Genomic DNA, 22,531 nt, shown 5'->3' on the forward strand with positions numbered 1-22,531 from the left:
AACACTTTTCTACGCGATGTCAGTTATGGGAGGCAGATATTAGACTTCATAGTACTTATACTCGCTGTGCGGTTGTAGTTAACAAGGATTAAACGCACAGAGTTATTTTGCACCAGCTCAAGATCATTAATGAAGTTGTCATGAGCAGGGTGCCATACACGTGTTGCATGCTCGAGTTTTTATCGTATTAGTGTTTGATCAACCTGCCCCCCTATTTCCATTTCAAGCGGGATTTGTGTTTGCGATCTTTGCAAAAGTTCCTTGACCGTACGCCACGTTTTCTGCGGATCGTAAATTTCTGAAAAGCTTCCACTGCAGTAATGAATTCGAGATTTCTTTAGATCCGAGCCTAATTTATTCCTAACTTTTGTATACTGTTCTAGAGTTGACAAATCTTTCATTTTTATAAATCTGCCAAACCGATGGTTTCGGGCTCTTATGCGCTTTACTAAATCAGAAGTAATCCGCGGTTTTCGTGCTTTTTTGCGCTTGGTTAAGATTGCTATAGGAAAAGCGCAATTGTACAACTCTGTTATATTTGTATAAACTTATTGTATGCTAGATTGGGGTCGATTTCGCGAAGACAGTCGTTCCAATTTACAGAGGAAACCAAGTTTCGGAAGTGTTGAATTTTTCCTGTGTTATTAGCTGAACCGTAATTTCCGAGGATTTAAGTGCAGTGATTTGTGCACGCGATCTTGGAATAAAGCAAAAGGTTGACAGGTGGTCACTAAAATCGCTTAACAAGACACCTGACCTCGGGTCCTGTTCGTCGTAATTAGTCAGGCATAAATCAATTAGGGTCTCACTCGAGCTAGTAACACGTGTAGGCACATTAATAATGTTAGAGAAGCCGTATAAAGATATGATGTCGAGAAAGTAACTTGTTGCCGGTGATTCTTCCAACACATTTATGTTAAAATCACCCATAATTACAATTGTTTTCTTATCCTTATGTTTCTTATGCCGATGACCTTCAAATAGCATGCACATCCTCGAGCCTACCAACCTGTGAACGACAGATACAACTGAGATTAAATCGTCGTGGTGGAGCAGCGCAAACGACGGGACACAAGGAACAAGGAAGGACGTACACAGGCGCTGACTATCAACTGAATTTTTATTACGAAATACAGAGAATATATAGCAATCATGAGGGGGTGGAACATAGATAAAAGGGTTGCTCTGTCACCGGAATCCAGAAGACAGTCACATCAGTAGATAAAGTATATTGGTAAAAGTGGTGGCGGTGAAAGACGATAAAGAGAGAAGCGGAGGGTGTATAGGGCCAAGGCGCGAAATAACGGATGATCGGTAATGAAAGATGAGGTCGCCCAAAAGGGGCTAAAAGCTATAGACAATCAATAACAGAAATGATGGCATTAAAAACATATAAAAATCGTTAAGAATAAGTAACAAACACTTTAAAAACATTAATAACGGGTAGGCTGGGAGGTGTGAAGGGCCGGCAATCAACAAACACATTAAGGCCTCACAAAAGATGAATTTTTAAAGAGGCCAAAAAAGGAGGCTAAAAGCACGAAACAACTAAAAGGAGGAGTAAAGGCCTGCGACGAATAAAAAACTAACCCTATGTCACAATTAAAAACCCGGAATAAACACTAAGAACAGGAAGGGATAAAATCAAACAACGCAAAGACTCACAAAGCATGCCCTGCTGTTCTCAGAAAATCCAATTCTTTCTGAGATAAACTAATGGAAGATGTACTGGCAGAGTGGTCTTTCGCACGACGTATATTGCAAGCCTCAATTATTTCTCTCAACGTACGATCTCGTCTTTTCCCAATGATTGCACATTGATCAAATATTGGGGTGCAAGTTTTGCTTTCACATTTTTTACAGTGCTTGGCCAGATTTCCAGTGATGGCTATATTACCTACATTATTATTATGTTCTTGAAGTCTGACATTGATGCATCTTCCCGTTTGACCAATGTATTCCTTCCCGCAGGATAAGGGCACAGCGTACACAACACCAGACTCCAGACAAGCTCCAGACTCCGACAAGAACAGGTGCGTTTCCGAGGGTGTGGACGTTCTGGTCAAGCAAAAACCGTCCTCCAGGAGACTACCTGTACGCCGCACCGTCACCTTTCTTCGAACCCATGGACTTTTCTTGGTGCCCTCTGACAAAGAAAGCGGCTTCACAGTGTTCACCATAGGCGAGTACAACTCGAGAGCCATCTCCGCCTTAGAGTCAACTTTCCACAGGAAGGACACCGTAAACCTTTCCAAGGTAAAAAGCCAAGCCCTGCGCCTATGCAAGACCGCAAAACTTGACGCGCTAGCCCGTAACCTGAAGTCAACCAACCGTTTAACAGGAAATGCCTTTTTTTCTGCCAAGACACACAAACCAGGTTATCCGTTTAGGGTCATTGTTTCCGAGCAAGAATCCTGGCAGAAGCAACTCGCCACCTTCATTTAAGACAATCTAAAACATTTAGTGATTGACGACCCTTTTGTGGTTGATAGCTCAGAACAGATCATCACCTTTTTAACCTCTTCTCATCACCAAGATCTTAAAGGATTCTCCGTCGACATCAAAAACTGTACTATTCGTTGCCACACCAGGAACTAATGAGTTGTATAGAAGAAGCTATCGATAGCCATGACACTGTTCGCTTCCAAAATCAAATAGGGCTTTCCGCGAGCGATTTTCTGCGAATCCTAGACTTTTATTTGAAATCTTCCTTTGTCACGTGGAACAAACAAACCTACATCCAGAAGAAAGGTGTATGCATAGGCTCATGCACAGCCCCTGTTCTTAGTGAACTCTTTCTGGCACACTATGACAGACTACTGCACAAAAGAATCGGCAGTTCCTGCGTTGTCAAAATCTTTCGATATGTGGACGACTATCTCGTCCTTTTAAAATGCAACAGCGAAGAATTCAAATTTGCAGCACCCGAAGTTCAGTCCTTGTTTGACCAATGTTTGCATCCTCTCGTGTTAACATCTGAATTCCCAGAAGATAACAACATGCGGTTCCTTGACCTACGTCTTCATTTTTCTCCTGCGCATGCCTGCTGGTCATACGAACCCAGAGGTAAAAAGCCGCTCCTCTCATACGCGTCAGCACACTCGAAGTTGATAAAGCGAGGCAACATCAGCCTGTGCTTCCGCCACGCCCTTCAAAAAACCTGCGAACATCGGCTTCATGACTGTCTTCACGGGCAGGTGGGTCGGCTCCTCGCGGCGGGCTACCCTTTACCTCTCCTGATATCAGTTGCAGGCAGCATAAAGAAAAAACGTTTGCCCACCCGGAAGGAGGATCACCGCAGAAATGTTGTAGTTTTGCCCTATCTGCACAATGTTAGCCACGGTCTTAAGAAAGTTGGGAAACGCGCAGGCGTCGACGTGGTTTTTTCTGCGCCGAACAAGCTCGCCTCTCTCTGCAGGAGAGTTACAAACCAGCAAGTTCACCGTGGTTGTGGGCAAACGCACAGCAATCCCCATGTTCCTTGTGCCTCCGGTGTTGTGTACGCTGTGCCCTTATCGTGCGGGAAGGAATACATTTGTCAAACGGGAAGATGCATCAATGTCAGACTTCAAGAACATAATAATAATGTAGGTAATATAGCCATCACTGGAAATCTGGCCAAGCACTGTAAAAAATGTGGAAGAAAAACTTGCGCCCCAATATTTGACCAGTGTGCAATCATTGGGAAAGGACAAGATCGTACGTCGAGAGAAATAATTGAGGCTTGCAACATACGTCGTGCGAAAGACCACTGTGTCAGTACATCTTCCATTAGTTTATCTCAGAAAGAATTGGATTTTCTGAGAACAGCAGGGCATGCGTTGTGAGTCTTGGCGTTGTTTATTTTATCCCTTCCTGTTCTTAGTGTTTATTCCGGGTTTTTAATTGTGACATGAGGTTAGTTTTTTATTCGTCGCAGGCCTTTACTCCTACTTTTAGTTGTTTCGTGCTTTGAGCCTCCTTTTTTGGCCTCTTTAAAACTTCATCTTCTGTGAGGCCTTAATGTGTTTGTTGATTGCCGGCCCTTCACACCTCCCAGCCTACCAGTTATTAATGTTTTTAAAGTGTTTGCTAATTATTCTTAACAATTTTTATATGTTTTTAATGCAATCATTTCTGTTATTGATTGTTTATAGCTTTTAGCCCCTTTTGGGCGACCTCATCTTTCATTACATATCATCCGTTATTTCGCGCCTTGGTCCTACACACCCTCCGCTTCTCTCTTTATCGTCTTTTACCGTCACCACTTTTACCAATATACTTCATCTACTGACGTGACCGTCTTCTAGATTCCGGTGACCGAGCAACCCTTTTATCTATGTTCCACCCCCTCATGATTGCTATATATTCTCTGTATTTCGTAATAAAAATTCAGTTGATAGTCAGCGCCTGTGTACGTCCTTCCTTGTTTCTTGTGTCCCGTCCTTTGCGCTGCTCCACCATGATGCAACAGCACCAACTAGCCCAGCAACTTGCTCTTCTTACATTAAACAGACTTTCGTTTTGGGCAGACAAAAATGGGTTTAAGTTCTCCCGACAAAAAACAGTTGCTGTCCTTTTCTCGCTCAAAAGAGGTTTGCAGACTGATCTCACCCTGCACTTAAATGAAAGTGTACTTCTAGTAAAATATGAACATAAATTTTTGGGCGTAACATTTGACAAGAAACTCTCGTTTCTGCCACACATAAGTATAATCAAAAAGAAAGCCTCCCAGTCCCTGAATATACTCAAAGTACTGTCACGAAAGCGATGGGGATCTGAGAGAACATGTCTTTTACAAATCTACTGGTCTGTAGTACGCTCCACCCTAGACTAAGGATGCGTTGTGTATGGCTTTGCGAGGCCAACATATCTGGTGTGATTGGACCCACTACATAACCTTTATTCATACTTTCAACTGCGCAAAAAAAAACGCGGACACAAGGTAGAAGGCACGACACGTCTACCTTGTGTCCGTGTTTTTTTTTTTTGCGCAGTTGAAAATATGAATCCCCACCAACTCGCTCAGTTTTCCGTCCTTATTACATAACCTTGTTTTACGTCTCTCGTCTGGTGCATAGAGAACATCCCCCATAAATAGTCTCTATGTCGAAACCAATGAACCCTCCCTTAGAGACAGAAGAACTATGCTCACATGTTCATATGTCCTGAAAATCCGTTCCCTGCCGAAACACCTCTGTTATTCCATAGTTACAAAGTGCACCTGCAGAACACTGTTCAACAACAAACCCCACTCAATGAGACCCCTGCTTCTCCGCTTCGAGGGTAGTTGCGAAAGTTTAGGAATACTGGATACCCTTCCTGATATCGCCTCAGGGCACAACCCACTGCCCCCATGGCACAGCCTGCCCACTGTTTGTGACCTTAGATTGACATATTTTCGAAAAAAACATGCCACGCGAACACATGCTACAGGAATACATGAAATTGCAAGAAATATATCCGTATCACACAGAATTGTACACTGACGGCTCAAAAACAGCCGATTATGTCGGATGCGCGGTAGTAGAAGGAGACTGGGAAAAAATAGAAAGGCTGCGAAACTCTGCGTCCATTTTTTCCGCCGAATGTTATGCTGTTTCTGTAGCTGCTGGTAGAATAATAAGTAACAATATCGAAAACAGCATCAGCTACACGGACTCACTCAGCCTGCTCACAGCTTGACATCCCAAAAATGCAGCCGAACGATTAATAAGAAGCATAATACACAACATAGAAAAAATCACAACATAGGGTCATGCAATAAAATTGTGCTGGGTGCCGAGCCATGCTGGAATTGTTGGCAATGAAAGAGCCGACTTGTGTGCTGCACAAACACACAGTCACGAAATAAAAAAAAATTTGTGCAATCCATACAGACTGCATGAAATTAATGCATTCTAACTTGAAGACTAAATGGCAAACAACTTGGGATAATGAAATAAACAACAAGCTGCATTATGTAAAATCTGTACTCAGGGAAGGGAAGGCCTGTACTCACCAAGAACGTTTTATGGAGGTAATTTTATGTCGTCTCCGCATAGGACACACACACCTTACACATAACTTCCGAATGACGAAACAAGACAAAGATTTTTGTGAAACATGTGGAGACGAACTCACAATAAACCATATTTTAATGTCATGCTCAAAACTCGAAAGACTAAGGAAAAAGTACTTCACTCAATTTTATAATCACCGCATACCTCTTCATCTAATGCTTCTCTTGGGTGATAATGCAATTGTTGAGACAAGTTCTGTTTTTAGCTTTTTAAGAGAAGCTGGTTTTGCCGATAAACTATAAATTTTAACCCATTGCCCCACCTGTGTTTGAAATACCTCAGCCATTCGCTCATTCCTGAGAAGACGGCTGAGGTCCCTATTCCATCGGGTGGGAACGTCGAGGTCCTTGCCCAGCGAAGGATGGCTGCTGAGGTTACCTGACCCTTTTTAAAGCTTTTACCATTAGTGACTTCTAAAATCTTGCCTTATTTATTATACTAGGTTGCACGAATGAACTTCTTAGGCCCTTTACACCACCGTTGGTTTACACATTTGAATAACATCCTATATAAAACAATTTCTACACCCTGAGCTTGGCGCATGATAGCCTTAGCCGCTTATGCGCCATTAAACCCAACACAACACAGCCACGCAAGACTGTTTTATATCGGCTGATGATGTCTGTGGTGATGAGGCTTTCCAGTTGTCATCCGGGAAGCGGTATTCTGGCACGGGCTCCGTCGGACATGACGTAGATTCGGTTCCGGGTGGATAAGAGGACAGGGCGGCGTAATCGCTGTAGCACGAGGCCACAGGCTGAACAGTAGCTGAGCAGTGCGGCGAACAGCGCGTTGGCAGTGATCGTGAACACCTGCATGATGAATGCGAATAGGTTAGTGAACTGCGCGGGAGCGTAGCCACCGAGCCCACGGTGGATAATTCATCGCACCACCTCCGCATATCATTCGCAGACCAACGGCCTCACCGAGCGCTTTAACCGTACCGTCGGATATATGTTGTATATGTACGTCTCTTCAAACCACTCTAACTGGGTGTTGTGTCCCCTTATTGCTTTTGTGTGTGTGCGCCCCCTCCTAACGACCACTCGCATTCCCCTCCTAACGACAGTTCGCATCCTCCTCCTAACGACCACTCAATCCTCCTCCTAACGACCACTCGCATCCCCTCCTAACGACCGCTTGCCCCTCGTCGCGTGTCCGGTCGCTGTGTTGAATGCAGCGAAAGACGCACACGGTACTTTAAGACTTCGTTTATTTAAAGCCGATGAGGGTGCGACCAGCGTCGACCGAGGCAGGAGCCGAACTGGCCGCCCGAAGAAAGGAGGGAGTGGAGAAGCGTCCACGGCAGGGAGTGGCTTCCCAGAACAGGAGGAGGGTGCGGGGGCGCACCGTGGGGGGGCATCCGGCGACAGCGTGCGACGAGGGGCAAGCGGTCGTTAGGAGGGGATGCGAGTGGTCGTTAGGAGGAGGATTGAGTGGTCGTTAGGAGGAGGATGCGAACTGTCGTTAGGAGGGGAATGCGAGTGGTCGTTAGGAGGGGGCGCACACACACAAAAGCAATAAGGGGACACAACACTGGGATCTTGTCCTTCCGTATGCAACCTATGCGTACAATTCCTCAACGCAGTCCACTACTGTCTTCCTTCTTTTCTTTATACCCTTCTGCTACCATCGGTACCATTCTGCCATATCAACTCGATGTTTCCGCGTGTGCACCTCGTTCTGAAGCCGCGCAGCACGCCGAAGACTGCCTCCGCATCGCCCGCGCTCTCAGGACTGAAATTCCGCCACGACCTCAGTCAAACGACACGACACTTCCGCAATGGCACCCTTGGTGGCTCTGGATTCCGACAATTACTCCGTGTCTGTCGTCAAAATTTCTTACAAAGTACCATGACCCCTACCGTGTCCTGGAGCGCACGTCTCCTGTTAATTGCACACTTGCACCTCTCATCCCGTCTTCTGACCACCGTGTACGCGAGACTCTTCACGTCCAGCGCCTCAAGCCATTCTACGACCCTGCCATCCTGCCCTAAGTCACCAAGGTGGCTCCTTTGCTCCCCGGGGCCAATTCTAGAGGCGAAGACAAGCATTCAGTTTAGCTGCGGCACTGCCTCCGCTGCGTGTCCTGTGTGCTTGCCCTGGCTGACCACGGACTGTTACTGCCGTGTACCTCAGGTCCAAGTGCCTTCATTAAACCCGCGTCTTGGAATATGACCTTGCTTGTGTACTTTTTTTCCTGTTGGCTTGAACTTGCTGCGATAATGTACTCAAATGATAATGTACTGATGTATAAAATGTGGTGTTTTCCGCAGTAAACTTAGTTGGTAGCAGGCGCTCTCTCTATCTTTCTGTCTTCCTGCCTTCGTTCCCTTGGGCACATTCAAATTTATTATGAACAACGTAACCCGACAACAAGTATCTCTACTGCTATGATACTATATGTTGCGTAGGATCGACTGGAATAATGAAGGCTCTGTGGTCGTTGCAACAGAAGAGAAAAGGCGATTTCATTTTCACCAAAACAGCGCGCACTAAGACACAGACACGAAGGGAGACACGACACACATGAGCGCTGACTTTCAACTGGTGTTTATTGTTTGGAACGAGGCATATATACAGTTCCAACAACACAAGGAAAACAAACCATCCATTCAGAGATTCATAGTCAACTCATGCATGTCGCACTGAACACGGACGATAACAACATTATCATTTTCCCTTCGCTAAAAATGCCAATTCTTTAGAACCGATCGATAAAGAGGGGCTACTGACGCATGCTTCTTTAGACCAGGCGATTTGCGCTGCTTCGATTATTTCGCGTGTTAATTGGTCACTGTGTTCACTTAAAATTTGTGTGCGACTGAAGTCAGGGTGGCAAGTTTTGCTTTCACAGTCTCTACAATGGATCCCGAGATGCCCTTTTACTGTACGTTATTATTGTGCTCCTTCAGGCGTTCATTGAGGCATCTCCCCGTCTGACCCACATACAGCTTGCCGCATGACAAGGGAATGGCATACACTACACCTTCTTCACATGACACGAATCGATTTTCATGCTTGATGTCGCATTCTCTGGGAACGAAATCAGTGTTAACCATTTTGCACATCTTCCCAAGCTGCATCCGGAGCCGAAAACATAACCTGAACACGTGCTATATTCGCTATCTTTTTTAGTCTGTGGGAGAAATGATGCATGTAAGGCACAACAGTAGTTTTTTCTTTTTCCTTCCGCGTCACTGAATCTGCCTACTCCCCTTCCCCATTTTTGCTCAAGCTACTGAGAATAGATTCGGACACTGATACTAGTAGCTGCTTGGGATAACCAGCCTTAACGAGCCGATCAGTTTGGAGAAGGAAACTGTCTTGCATGGAGTGCATGCAAGATTTGTTAAGCGCGTTGTGATAGCATGACTTCGCCACGGCACGTTTTACCAGCTTAGAATGAGATGACGTAAAAGAGAGCAATGGCTTTCTGCTTCGTGGCTGGTAAGACCAACACATGTGATGGTGCATTAATCTGAGTTCGAGGTCTAAAAATTGGATGACATTGTTTTCTGGCACTTCAGTAGTTAGTATGAGGGGATGAAGGCACTCAACAATGTTAGCTTTGATCTGCGTAAAGACTGCGTCAAATTCTTCCACATTAGAGTCTATAAGAACAAGAAAGTCATCAACATAGCGAAAACATTGTACAACCTTTGACCCTTCAATTTTTCTTGAAGCCTCGTGTCCGTGTCTTAGTGCGCGCTGTTCTGGTAAAAATTAGTTACCAACTTGCCCAAGCATCTGTTTTAGCGATTTCATTCATTTAAAAGCGGGGAGCGAAAAAATTGAAGAATGATTTAGTGTTTATTTATTCATACATGCTGCGGTGTCTGTTCAAAACCTTAGCAGGGTGGGTACCTGCACATAATATCACTTGCATAAAGGGAAAACAAAATCAGTACTTTATTTCAGGTGCTCTTTAAAATTTTTGAATGAATTCTTAGTGACTGCGGCGTTAGCGAGGTTATACCAATCATTTATAGTTCGTGGGAAGTAAGAGCACTTAAAATAATTAATTATTCTTTTTAGAGGCAATATAGCTTTGTCATAGAGTTGTCTTGTTCTATAACCTGTCGAAAAAGTAAAGATACCAGAGGTTGTAATATTGTTGTCCTGTTATCAACTGAAGAAAAGAATTTTAACCTACATGAGCAATGTCTCTCACTCATTGACGGAAAGCCACATTGCAGAACCAATTCAGTGATGGAAACACGACTATGTTTACTGAATAAGAACCTTGCTACTTTCTTGCTACTCAACTTTCCGTTGAGTGTGTTTGTTGATATTCGATGCAGTGAAAAGATCCCAAACTGTGACTGCATATTCAACTGCGACTGCATGTATCGCCCTCTAAGGTTTACCTTGCCGATATCATGTATGTTTCTTTTTGATTTACTTCACGAGATGGGTATATATGTCATGTGTTCTTCCATTAAAGTTTTAGTTGCGAAAAAGCGCTCGTGTTGTGTCTTCTCTCCTACTTTAGTCCTCGTTTTTGGCGCTAACTGCATCATGCATATTCAAGTTCTAGGCGGATTACGGTGTTATATGCGAGAGATTGTACGGTCGGGGTTGCTCATTATAAAGATCTGAGAAAAAAGTTTGCGGAGAGCACTGGCTGTGATAATGCCTATGTGTTTTGTCCATCAAAAATTTATAGTGATCCACAGACCGAGGTACTTAATTGTAATGCGTCACTTCTGAAGGATTGATGCTGTTAGTGCTCCACAAGAAGAAAAGATGACTTTTCTTCTGGGTGATTCTCACGAATGCTGTCTTTTCAAAATTAATTGTCATTTGCCACTCTTCGCTCATGCTGAGTATTGAAAACTCGTTATTTAATATTCTTTGGTCCTGAACACTATTAATAGTTTTGTAGAGCCCACAGGCATATGCATACATTTTTTTATATGGAGAGGAAGAATATCAGCAATGTCGTTTATGTAGAGCAATAAAAGGAGAGGACCCAGTACGGAGCCCTGGGAAACACCAGACTCAACAGGTACTGTATCAGAAGATGTGTTGTTTAATGAAACAAAGTTATACCCGTCTCTTAAGAAAGCAGAGATCCAAGCCAACAGTTTAGAATTTTTATTACATATCCCAATATGTGATGTAGTTTATTAGGCGACACTTTATCAAATGCCGTCGAAAAATTTATGAAAACTGCCTCTGTCTGCTTTCATTCATTTGTTGATTTCGAAAAGTCCTCAGTAGTCTCAACTAACTGCGTGGTTGTAGAACAACCGTGTCTGAAGCCGTGCTGTGCTTCAGAAAGAAGGCTGTGTTCCTCAAGAAAAATGATTAAATGCTTATGAAGTATGTGTTCGAAAATTTTGCACGTTGCTTAATTGAGTAAAATTGGCTGGTATTTTTGAACACCTCTTTTATCGCCAGTTTTGTGTATCGGTTTGATTCTGGGAGTTCTCCAGCCGTTCGGTAAGGAAGGTTCATTGAGAGACATTATAAAGGACATACAGATATTTCGAGAACCATTCCGCTAGGGATTTCAAAAAGCATCAGGCATGTCAGCTGGCCCAGAGGATTTTTTTGCATCAATGTTCAGTAACAAGTTGCAAACACCAGCCTGAGTAATCACCAAATCAGGAATTGAAGGTAAGGACTTGCAAAACTATGGCAGATGGCCATTATCTCCGGTAAAAACAGTTTTAAAATGATTATAGAAAGCCGAAAAAATTGCACCGTTATCTCATACATCCACACCATCTGCTAAAAACACGCTCGGGGATCGGGAGCCTGGGCTGAATGTCGCCAGAATTTCTCGAGAGACGTCTCAATCAAGGAAGGAAGTACCGTGTTGTAGCAATACCGTATTTTAGCAATCATGAGCAATTTTAGATTTTAGCAATTTTCTATGAGTGGTCTCCAAATGAGGAAACTAGAATTCTTTTACCCCTTTTTCAACATTTCACGCTGACGTAGTAAACATAACGTGTCCCGGGTCATTGCAAAAAGTTGGCTGCGTGGTGCTCTCGAGAGGTTTGCCAGCATAAAATTACGGTCAGTTTGCAAACGCAAGTGCACTGGTTGAAGAAGGCCGGTTTCCCTAAGGACACAGTGAGGGCTGTGGCGGAATGCCTCTTGAAAGAAGTCAGGGCAGGCGGCCGCCCTGGCGTGGCAGCCGGAGGAAGTTTCAAAAGGCTCAGGCGTCCGGCTGAGGATAGTGGAAGGGAAATGCGGTGTGGACGTCTTGTTCACTGCCCCCCCCCCCCCAAAAAAAAAAAAAAAGCTGGTGCGCATATGCAAAGCCGTCAATGAGAAGAAGAACCCGGTCTGCACCATAAACCACGAGTGCATGTTCGTTCCTTGCAGTGCCGGCGTTCTATACCGCATATCCCTCTCCAGCGGCAGATGCTACGTGGGGCAGTCTGGACTCTGCCTAAATGACCGGTAGGGCATTTGGCCACACATTGTAAGCGGTGCGGGTGCGTGCCGGCGTATGATGCCACGTCTGTGCTTGGTAGGGGAGGCACAAGGTTAGGCCGGGAGATTTGTGAGGCGTATCGCACTAACAGGGAAGGTGGTAACTGTTTTGGGACGACCTCTGTTGCCCTGTCCAAAAAATAGAAATGTACCTCACGAGCTGTGTGCCACATTTTGATTAGTTTGTGCTGTTTCTAACCCAGTGTGCGCACGCGCCACCGAAGTTCATTTGTGTACCTTTCTGTAGCAGTGAATCCTCAGTTGACGTTTAGCGCTCGTCCTGTCTTCTTCTATGTCTGTGTCCTAGTTACATGCGCTATGCTTTTAGTTAATGATGTAGAGAGGCTTATTCTTCCAGAATATGATTCTGACAGTGTCGCTACAACCGACGTCGTGAGCCTTGTCCTTCGTGCCTCAATGAAAACTTTGTCGCGTTTCTCTCTACGCGGGAATTGGACTATTAATTTTGTTTCGTTTTGTTTTATTTCCTTTTGTTGGCACTCGGTGACATACGTCGGTATCTCTCTTGTATATGGGCTCGCCGATAGCCTCTCGAATTTTATCTAGGATATCAGGAAGGTTTTCATTTTGCTCTCCACTGATGCCTTCGAGTTCAAGATTTTTGCACCTAGTGTACTGCTCACATTTGAAAAGCTTGTCTCAGCATTCTGCGGGGTCTTCTTTGGGCGTTGCAGACTTGTTTCCTGAGTTCTTCACTGTCTTTTTGTAAGAATCATTCGCTCTGGACAGGCAGCCATTGGAAAGTGAACCTAGCAACGTTTAACGTAAGAACCTTATCCAGTGAGGCTAGTTTAGCAGTGCTGTTGGAGGAATTAGCTGGTATTGGGATGCCATACGGCTTAGTGAAGTTAGACGGAGTGGATTCCAAAATAAGGCAAACGTAGCAGGGGGCGGCAGAAATTTAGGTGGGCGGATGAGGTTAAGGAATTTTAGGGAATATTGTCACGTAGTGGTGACTGCAGTACGGCGAACAGGAAAACAGCGAGAACGACTTTGAAACGAAACTCTTTATTCGGGCTGACTTGCGCCCGCAAAGAATTGAATCACTCGGCGGCGCCTTAGCAACAAGCGTGCTCGGCGGTTGTCGAACAGAATGACCGCCGCTGTCGGCCGTGCTCTTTTTAAAGCTGATAGCGAACCTTCGAGATAAAGCTTTAGAAGTTACTAGAACATTCTGGCGCAAACTAGAATCGGGCAACTTAACCGGGCAAGTCTTCGGGCTTCTGCGCGTTGTAGGTAGGCGGCGACGTCGACGTTATCTTCCTCGGTAACGTTCGGCAGCATGGCGCCCAGCGTGGTCGTGGCCTCTCTACCATGGACGAGCCTAAAAGGCGTCATCTGGGTGGTCTCCTGCACTGCGGTGTTGTAGGCGAAGACTACGTAAGGCAAGATGGCAAGGCAAGGCAACCTTCGAGATAAAGCTTTAGAAGTTACTAGAACCTTCTGGCGCAAACTACAATCGGCTCCGTCCGGACGCGATCAATCGAGATAATTCTAGGCGCGTCTTGCGTCACAAACGAAGTGAAAAAGCGGCGTGCCGGCAGCCTTGAAGCATGAACAAATAGACACAACAAACAAACGCTACAAAGATTCGCGGCAATATGGTGGCCGCGGCTGGCGAAGGACAGGGTTAATTGGAGAGACATGGGAGAGGCCTTTGCCCTGCAGTGGGCGTAGTCAGGCTGATGATGATGATGATGATGATGAATGTCTTCTTTTCATTGAGTGCGGCCTCGAGCAGTTTATTTCAGTAAAACGGCGAGTCTAGCGAGTTGGTACATGCTTGACGAAAACAGCGCAGCAGCAGGGACAAGAGAGAAGACAGGACAGGCGCTGGCTAGCAACTGAAGGTTTAATGAAAAGGAACACATAAAATATACTCTCTTAACAACCAGGAGCACGCACGAGCTCCACCAACAACACTGATAAGATGTCAACTTCAGTCATGGTGGCCAAGGTAAAATATTAACACTTCTTTTTGGGCGAGTTGGTGCATACTTGATTTGAAGAAAATAGCGCCAAAGCATGCAAACCACGAAAAGACAAGGACGAGACACAAAGCGCTAAATCACAACTAATTTTATTGAAACCAGGCAGCGCCTTTATATGGCGAAGTTTCTCTGAAAAAGAAGGAGGAGGGCAGGAAAGGTAAAGATATCGAAACGACCATCACAGCGAGCATACATGAGCAAGCGGTAACCAAAGCAAAAACAAAAAGGTTAACAAAGATTATTTATGGGCGGCATCTAAGAATTCGAACTCGGACGAAAAAAGTGAAACAGATGGGTTGCTGACACACCTATTGCCAAGTTTCCTTATGTGAAAAGCCTCCAGACATTCACGTGCCTTCTTATCTGCGCTTTCGCCAAGAATCTTAGTCTGACTCAATCGTGCCTCGCATCCGTCGCAACCCATAATATGAGCTACCAAAAGTGCATATTTATCCTTTAAATCTGACAAATTTCAGGCATGTTCCCCCAAGCGCTCGTTGATGCAGCGCCCAGTCTGGCCAACATAGGTCTTCCCACACGTTAAGGGCATAGCATAGACCACTCCTGCGGAACACATGATGAATGGAGAGTCGTGCCTTATCTGGCAACCCCGCTTTCTGGAGCTGCAAATACGGGGGCATAGCTTTTTCAACTTGTTGGGGGCGGAAAAAACGACACTCACCCCATGCCTGTTCGCCACTTTCTTCAAGTTGTGAGCAGTTTTGTGCAAGTAAGGCACCACCAACGGCTTCTGTGACCTGCAACGATCCTCTCCGCGGAGTTTCTTCGTGTTCCTTGCTTAAGTTTTTTTAGAAGGGTCTCGCAGACAGCAGTAAACACTGAGCAGGGGAACCCAGCCGCCGAAAGCCGGCTCACCTGATTCTGGAAGCTAGCCTGCAACCGATGCGGGCACGACTTTTTCAAAGAAGACTCCAACCAATGCGACGCTATTGCTCTTTTCACCGTCTTTGAGTGCATAGAATCATAAGGCAAAACATCTTTCTTCGCGCGCGTGTAATATTCCCAGCAAACATGTCTCTCAAGAAAGGTTAGTTTTAGATCTAAAAATTGTAAGACGTTAGTGTCAGGAAGTTCATTGGTGAACGTGAGCCCAAGTCCATGTTTGTTAAAAGCATTTAAAGCTTCGCCTACTGTAGAGAGGTAGGTGAAGGAAGTCTGCTTATAAGTTTTGACAACCTACCTTTTTTGCAGCGCAAGGGTGTGTGAATAGGTTCCTGTGTGGCCCCCATCCTTTGCGATATTTTCTTAGGGAAAGTTGACCAGTCTTTAGACATAGTTTTTAACGGGGGGGGGGGGGGGGTTAAAGGTTTTTAGGTATGTGGAGGATTTTTTAGTGCTTTTAGAAAAGCAGACTGCTGTTTCTTTCGGTTAACCTCCGTGCCTTTCCTCTTATTCCTCCTCGTGCGGCACGTGTCTTTCAGTGTTTTCCATTCATGTTTTTTCAGGGTTTTTATCTAGAGTGTCAGTGATTTTAGACGGCACATGTAGTAGGACGTTTTGACATCTTCTGAGTCACATCTTAAAAAATGTTTTTATAAAAGTCGCTTATTTTTCCAATAAAGCTCAGTTGAAAGTCAGCGCTCTGTTTCGTTCCCTTTTCTGTCCGTCCGTGTTTCGTGTGCGCTGCAAACACCTACAGCATGAAAAACCAACTAGCCCAAGAAAAGACGATTCTGATCCATTTATATTCACCTCAAATGTACAGTGTGTGCAAGACATTTTGGCAGCATGCCTACTATGCATATCTTATTTATACCTCGCAGGCGGTGACAGGGCCAAAACTCCAATTTCATGACCTGGTTGCAAGCTGGCCAGGATCCGTACATGACAGCCGCATCTTTGACAACAGTCGTGTACGGGTCCTGTATGAGCACCAGCGGCTACCTGGCATACTGCTTGGAGACGCCGGTTACGCATGTGTCTCCTACCTGATGACACCTCTAACCAATCCAGGAGCCCCTGGGAGCCCAGAGGCCAGGTGCCTATACATTGTTATTGAAATAATAACATGAGATGTCCCACACAGAAAAAATATTGGACCCAATTGTCAAATTAATGGACTTTTAAGAGATGTGATAATGCTTAAAAGTGGTTGTGTTTGTCATGCAGGTATCAGACAGCTCATATCAGGACGCGGAACACTGTGGAACGCACATTTGGCACATGGAAGAGGCGTTTCCCATGCCTAAACATGCACCTGCAGCACCTGCCTGCGAATTCCATTACCATCATCACAGCCTGCTCTGTTCTACACAACCTGGCAGCCATGTACAAGGACCCATGTCCGCCCCCTTTGCCATCAACTTCAAATGGGGCACAGCTCCAAAGGCAGCAGGAGATGCCACAACCACAACCAATGGACTCTGTTCGCGGGAACCAGGCACGCAGGCGCCTTATTGTGAGATGCTTTAATTAGTTTAAAGCATCTCAGAAAAAGGCGCTATTCTCCTTTAATGGGAAGTAGCAGGTCCAGCTTCAGCAGACTTCTCAACATCTTCCGCACATTACAGATGGATCTCTGCAGTGTAGTTATTTAATACTATTATGTTTTCCTATTCACCATCATCATCAGCCTGACTACGCCCACTGCAGGGCAAAGGCCTCTTCCATGTCTCTCTAATTAACCCTGTCCGTTGTCAGTTGCGGCCACTGTATCCCCGCATACTTCTTAATCTCATCCACCCACCTAACTTTCTGCCGCCCCCTGCTACGTTTGCCTTCGCTTCGAATCCACTCCGTTACCATTAAGGACCAGCGGTTATCTTGCCTTCGCATTACATGCCCTGCTCAAGCCCATTTCTTCCTCTTGATTTCAACTGGGATGTCATTAACCCGCGTTTGCACCCTCACCAACTCCGCCTTCTTCCGATCTCTTAACGTTACACCCATCATTTTTCTTTCCATAGCTCGCTGCGTTGTCCTTAACTTAAGCTGAACCCTCTTTGTTAGCTAGAGAAAACCTTGTAGATAGACACTTCCATATTAAAATGGCTGCACAGTTGCTTCATAAGCACCAGCTAAAAATTTAAGAAACTGCATCCACAAAAACTGCCAGTGCTTCGCTTCATGTCCTAAAACAGGACCTCAGATATAAGTGTCACAGTGCAGTTCAAACGAGAAAAAAAGACAGCATTTCTGGAATGCAATAATTACATGAGAGCTTATCTGTGAAATGGAAAATAATTTATTAAAGGAACAGAGACAAACACAAACTGGCCTGGCACTTGCGGCAAAAGCAGATCCCAATAGATCACGCGTCCTACACATTTAGGCAATAATGTATGAAAAACGTTATCACAGACACTCTTATAAATAATTCACTAATGAATTATTCAGACAAGGCACTTCAGGCAAGGCTGCCAAGGAACTCATCCAAACAAGGGGTACAAGAGGGCAACAAAACATTATCAGTACTACTATGCATTCCCTGAAATCATTCCTGGAAGTGGTATCTCACGCAGATACACGACTAAAAAATCAGCAGAGAACATTTACTGCACTGCAATCAATGTGGAAGCGTGGATTTGTGGTAGGTAGAAAGTAGAGTGGGGAGTGCCACAGGACGGAGCTGACGGAAATCGCACCACTTTCTGTGGGATTCATCGTTAGAATCTATGAAGCGTGATAACATTTTCTGACCTCTAAGTGCTGGTGGCCTTAGTCCATCTGTATGTACAGCAGAAAGTTTCTGGTTTCATGTTTTTCGTGAGACTAAACACCCAATACTGCATGCATTCTTGCAAGCCAATTTAATTTAGTTCATGTTTTACTGGACCTCATTGTCTTTTCTGTTTGTGGTCACCCGTGTGTATGGGGCTTCACGCCTGAGCTGTGTCTGGCTGTCAGTTTCCGAACTGTTCGTTCTTCCCCTGAGTACCTGTTTTCAGTGGTGAGGAAACGGTTGTACAAGGGTTTAATTTTTATGCGAAGCATACTACTTTACTACCACTTCAGCCCTTCACCGTGGTTATGCGCCTCCAAATCACGTCATACATGACGTCACACCACGTGACACGATGACGTCACGACAGTAGAGAAACGGGGGCCCACCTCGCGCCGTCGCTGTGGTTGTGCGCCTCCAAATTACGCGACGCGACACGATGATGCTTAGCATTCTCCAGGCTTAACCAAGTTAAGCCTCAGCCATTTTTCTGCTCTCTCCTCTGGCCTTGTACTGCTGCGTGTATTTTGGTTTATCTGGAAACGACAGACAACAGTATATAAAATGCCATTCTCGTCGTGTACCAAGGCATTTTTCTATCAGCTACATAGCTGGACATTGCCAATTAAAGCATAATCAGAAAAAAAGACCTTTTTGTATCCTCAGTAAACTGCCACTTTTGTGATGCTCCAGAAACAATTCAGCATTATTTCATTGGGCGCAAAGATGTAATATTCTTTTTGGGGTGTCTTACAACAGGCATTGAAAAATAAAATTTAATTTAACACTGCATTCTGTATGATATCTGATTGCACTGCCATTTGTTGATGAACCCTTAATGGATTACTGGCAGCCACTGGAAAACGTGCACGACAGACCAAAAATGCGAATCTGTTTCTACAAAAGACCACTCTGGCGGTGATTGTTTATCTAAATGAATTGTGTGCTCATCAGACTGAGTTGGAACTAGAGCGGCAACCACTCTTAGTGCTGTGCTCGTCACTGGCCTTTTTATAGTGCATCTTAGCGTAGGTGCCTTCCATTATGATGTGGCAGGTGCGCCCTGTGTTAGGTCTTTTATCGTGCTTGGTTGTTTAGGTGTGCCTTATTATGCAATCTTTTGCATTGCGATTGTTTCTTTCATTGTTTGTACTTAGTTCATGTACACAGAGCATTGCTGCACTGTAATAAATACTATGCTAAAAAATACCTCTGCGGTCTCGTGCAGTGGCCCTTAAAGCTGAGCTGGACTTGAAGAATTACAGACCGATCAGCTTATTGTCCGCTGCCTACAAGGTATTTACTGAGGTAATCGATAATAGAGTCAGGAGAACCTTGCACTTTAGGCAGGTTTTCGTAAAGATACTCGGCAATAGACCACATTCACACTATCAATAAGGTGATAGAGAAATGCGCAGAATATAACCAAGCCCTATATATAGCCTTCATTGAATACGAGAAAGCATTTGACTGAGTGGAAACCTCAGCTGTCATGCAGTAATATCGGAGTCAGGGTGTGGAAGAGTGTTATGTGAAAATATTGGAAGATATTTATAACGATTGCACAGCTACTATAGTTCTCTATAAAGTCAGCAATAAAATTCCAATACGGAAAGGTGTCAGGCAGGGAGACACGATCTCGCCAATGCTCTTCACTGCCTGCTTACAGGAGGTATTCCGGGGACTGGAATGGGAACAGTTGGGGATAAGAGTTAATGGAGAATACCTGAGTAATTTGCGATTCGCTGATCACATTGCCTTGGTAAGCCACTCAGGACAAGAACTGCAAAGCATGATCAATCAGTTGGACAGGCAGAGCAGAACGGTGGGTCTAAGAATTAACATGCAGAAAACCAAAGTATTGTTCAACAGCCTAGCACGGGAACAGCAGTTCGCAATTGGTAGCAAGGTGCTGGAAGTAGTAAGAGAATATGTCTACTTAGGGCAGGTAGTTACCGCAGATCCGGATCATGAGAGGGAAATAACTAGAAGAATAAGAATGGGGTAGGGCGCATATGGCGGATTCTCTCAGATCATGAATGGTAGCTTACCAATATTCCTGAAGAGAAAAGTTTACAACAGCAGCTGTATCCTACCGGTACTCACCTATGGGGCAGAAACGTGGAGGATAACAAAGAGGGTTCAGCTTAAGTTAAGAACAACGCAGCGAGGTATGGAAAGGAAAATGATAGGTGTAACGCTAAGAGATCGGAAGAGGGCGGAGTGGGAGAGGGAACAAGCGCGTGTTAATGACATCTTAGTTGAAATCAAGAGGAAGAAATGGGCTTGGGCAGGGTATGTAATGAGAAGGCAAGATAACCGCTGGTCCTTAAGGGTAACGGAGTGGATTCCAAGAGAAGCAAACGTAGCAGGGGACGGTAGAAAGTTAGGTGGGCGGATGAGATTAAGAAGTTTGCGGGGATACAGTGGCGGCAACTGACAAAGGACAGGGTCAATTGAAGAGACATGGGAGAGGCCTTTGCCCTGCAGTGGGTGTAGTCAGGCTGATGATGATGATGAATTTTCAATTTCCGTTTTTACTAGGTATCACTGTCCTGTGTTATCCTGTTGACATCTCTTGAATAGCACAAAGATGCAAGACCATGTGCCTATGGCTTATTCTTGCGGTCGTGAATTAAGCGATTCCAGTTTTCGCTTCTGTATTCCTAGCTTAACCGCTAGAATCTCCCTTTCAATATTTGGGCACTTTCTTTGGTGGTCCGTCTGGCGACGCAGGATGCGCATCTGAAGGTGGTGAAGGCATTCTTGCGCCTCTCTTCTTCCTGGAATGCAGAGACTCTTTGCTCTGCCTCTGGAGCAAACATGCGCTGCAATGCAGCAATTCGCCCGCCTCCCTGTGCTGCTGCTTCACTTGGCTGTGATGCCTCATATTGCAACACAGATGCTGCAGGAGGTGTTTGCAGTGGCAAGGTATCCTTGTCAGGTTGTGGCAAAGGAAGCCTTCCTTTCAGGGCAGCAAGAGCTGCAAAGGCTTCACATCCACAGGCAAGGTGACGAATGCATCAGCAGCCCTTCCGTGGCACTTAGCAACAAGGACTTGGCTTACATCACTTCACATGTGACATAAGTTTTGATTTTCACGGCCCTTTTCACACTATCTTCTTACTTCCTTGTGTTATGTTTTTGTATATATACCCTTCCGTCCTTCAATAAACCCAGTTGATAGTCAGCGCTTGTCTTGTTGTTGTCCCGCCTTTTTTGCGCTGTTCACCAGTATGAAGAGCTGCAAAAGCTGGAGCAGCTACAGGAACTGAAGAAGCAGCAGGAGCTGAAGCAGCTGCAGCAGATGAAGCAACTGTAGTTGCTTCTCAGGGCCTTGCTCCTGAGATGGCGAAGCTGAAGAAGGGTGAGGAGATGTATTGTGAGTGCAGAATTACTTGCTTAAAAACAGGTACAACTTCTACTTCTAGAGTTCCCTGACAGAGAACACGTGGGAAGCAAATAGATATGAGCACTTTATAGCAGGCAAACAAAAGATGGCATTCACAGACAGGCACAGAAAAAAAAATAATGCATTTCATACGACAGGAGAAACAACTGGCACAAGTGCGATTGTAACAGATCAAAAAGATCATCAAGTCCTGACATAAGCACTAAAATCTTAAGATGGTAAGTACAGCAAAAATGAGTATTAATGGAAATATTGTAAACAGAGAAGGAAGCGCAGCAATCCTAGGCTCTCCGTTTATCCTATGTATCATAGTGCTCCGTCCTCTTATCATTCAAATATTTGAAACATGGTAGCTTCAGTTACTTCATAACGCGTTTCATGTTCCTAGTCATCCAAAGGAATACATATTGGCTGAGATCTTCAGATCATATTTACCGGGGTCATCCGTCCAGTAATCGTGAACCATCGCCTCAAACATATGAGCTGGTTCCAAAGACAGGACCGGCTGTGCCACTGCGTCGCTGTCATAGGGGTTGTGGAGCCGAGTCTCCATATGGGACGCAATGGCCCTCACTTGAGCAAGTGTGGGGCTCATTCGTCGGCATGTTTGCAACCCGCCACCTGAAACAGGACAGACGTCACATGTGCACTTTGTCATTTGTTCAGATAAATGGCATGTGCTTACGGAGCAGAAGAAAAAATGACAAATGCAGCAGTCAACAATTCCTTTTCCCTTGAGCCTTTACAACTTATTAAGACAAGCATTCACTTCAGAATGAAAAAACTGCACATCTGGCACTGATTCGAATTGCACAACCATTCCACAAATGGAAAAATAATTTTTGAAAGCAATTAGTCCAGCATGTAACAAGCTTGTAAAGAAAACAATAGACTGCGTCGTCAGTGTTAGTTCTTGTAGAACAGCAAATGC

The 22,531-nt window shown here is 44.9% G+C and overlaps 1 pseudogene; it reads right to left on the reverse strand.

Annotated features, from left to right (window-relative positions):
- Positions 1–20,728: 20,728 nt before the first annotated feature.
- Positions 20,729–22,531, reverse strand: part of LOC149345517 (uncharacterized) — a 39,490-nt pseudogene continuing 37,687 nt past the window's right edge.

This window comes from Amblyomma mixtum, chromosome 4 (assembly GCF_055824585.1).
Source record: "Amblyomma mixtum isolate Tamu chromosome 4, ASM5582458v1, whole genome shotgun sequence".
Taxonomy (NCBI): domain Eukaryota; kingdom Metazoa; phylum Arthropoda; class Arachnida; order Ixodida; family Ixodidae; genus Amblyomma; species Amblyomma mixtum.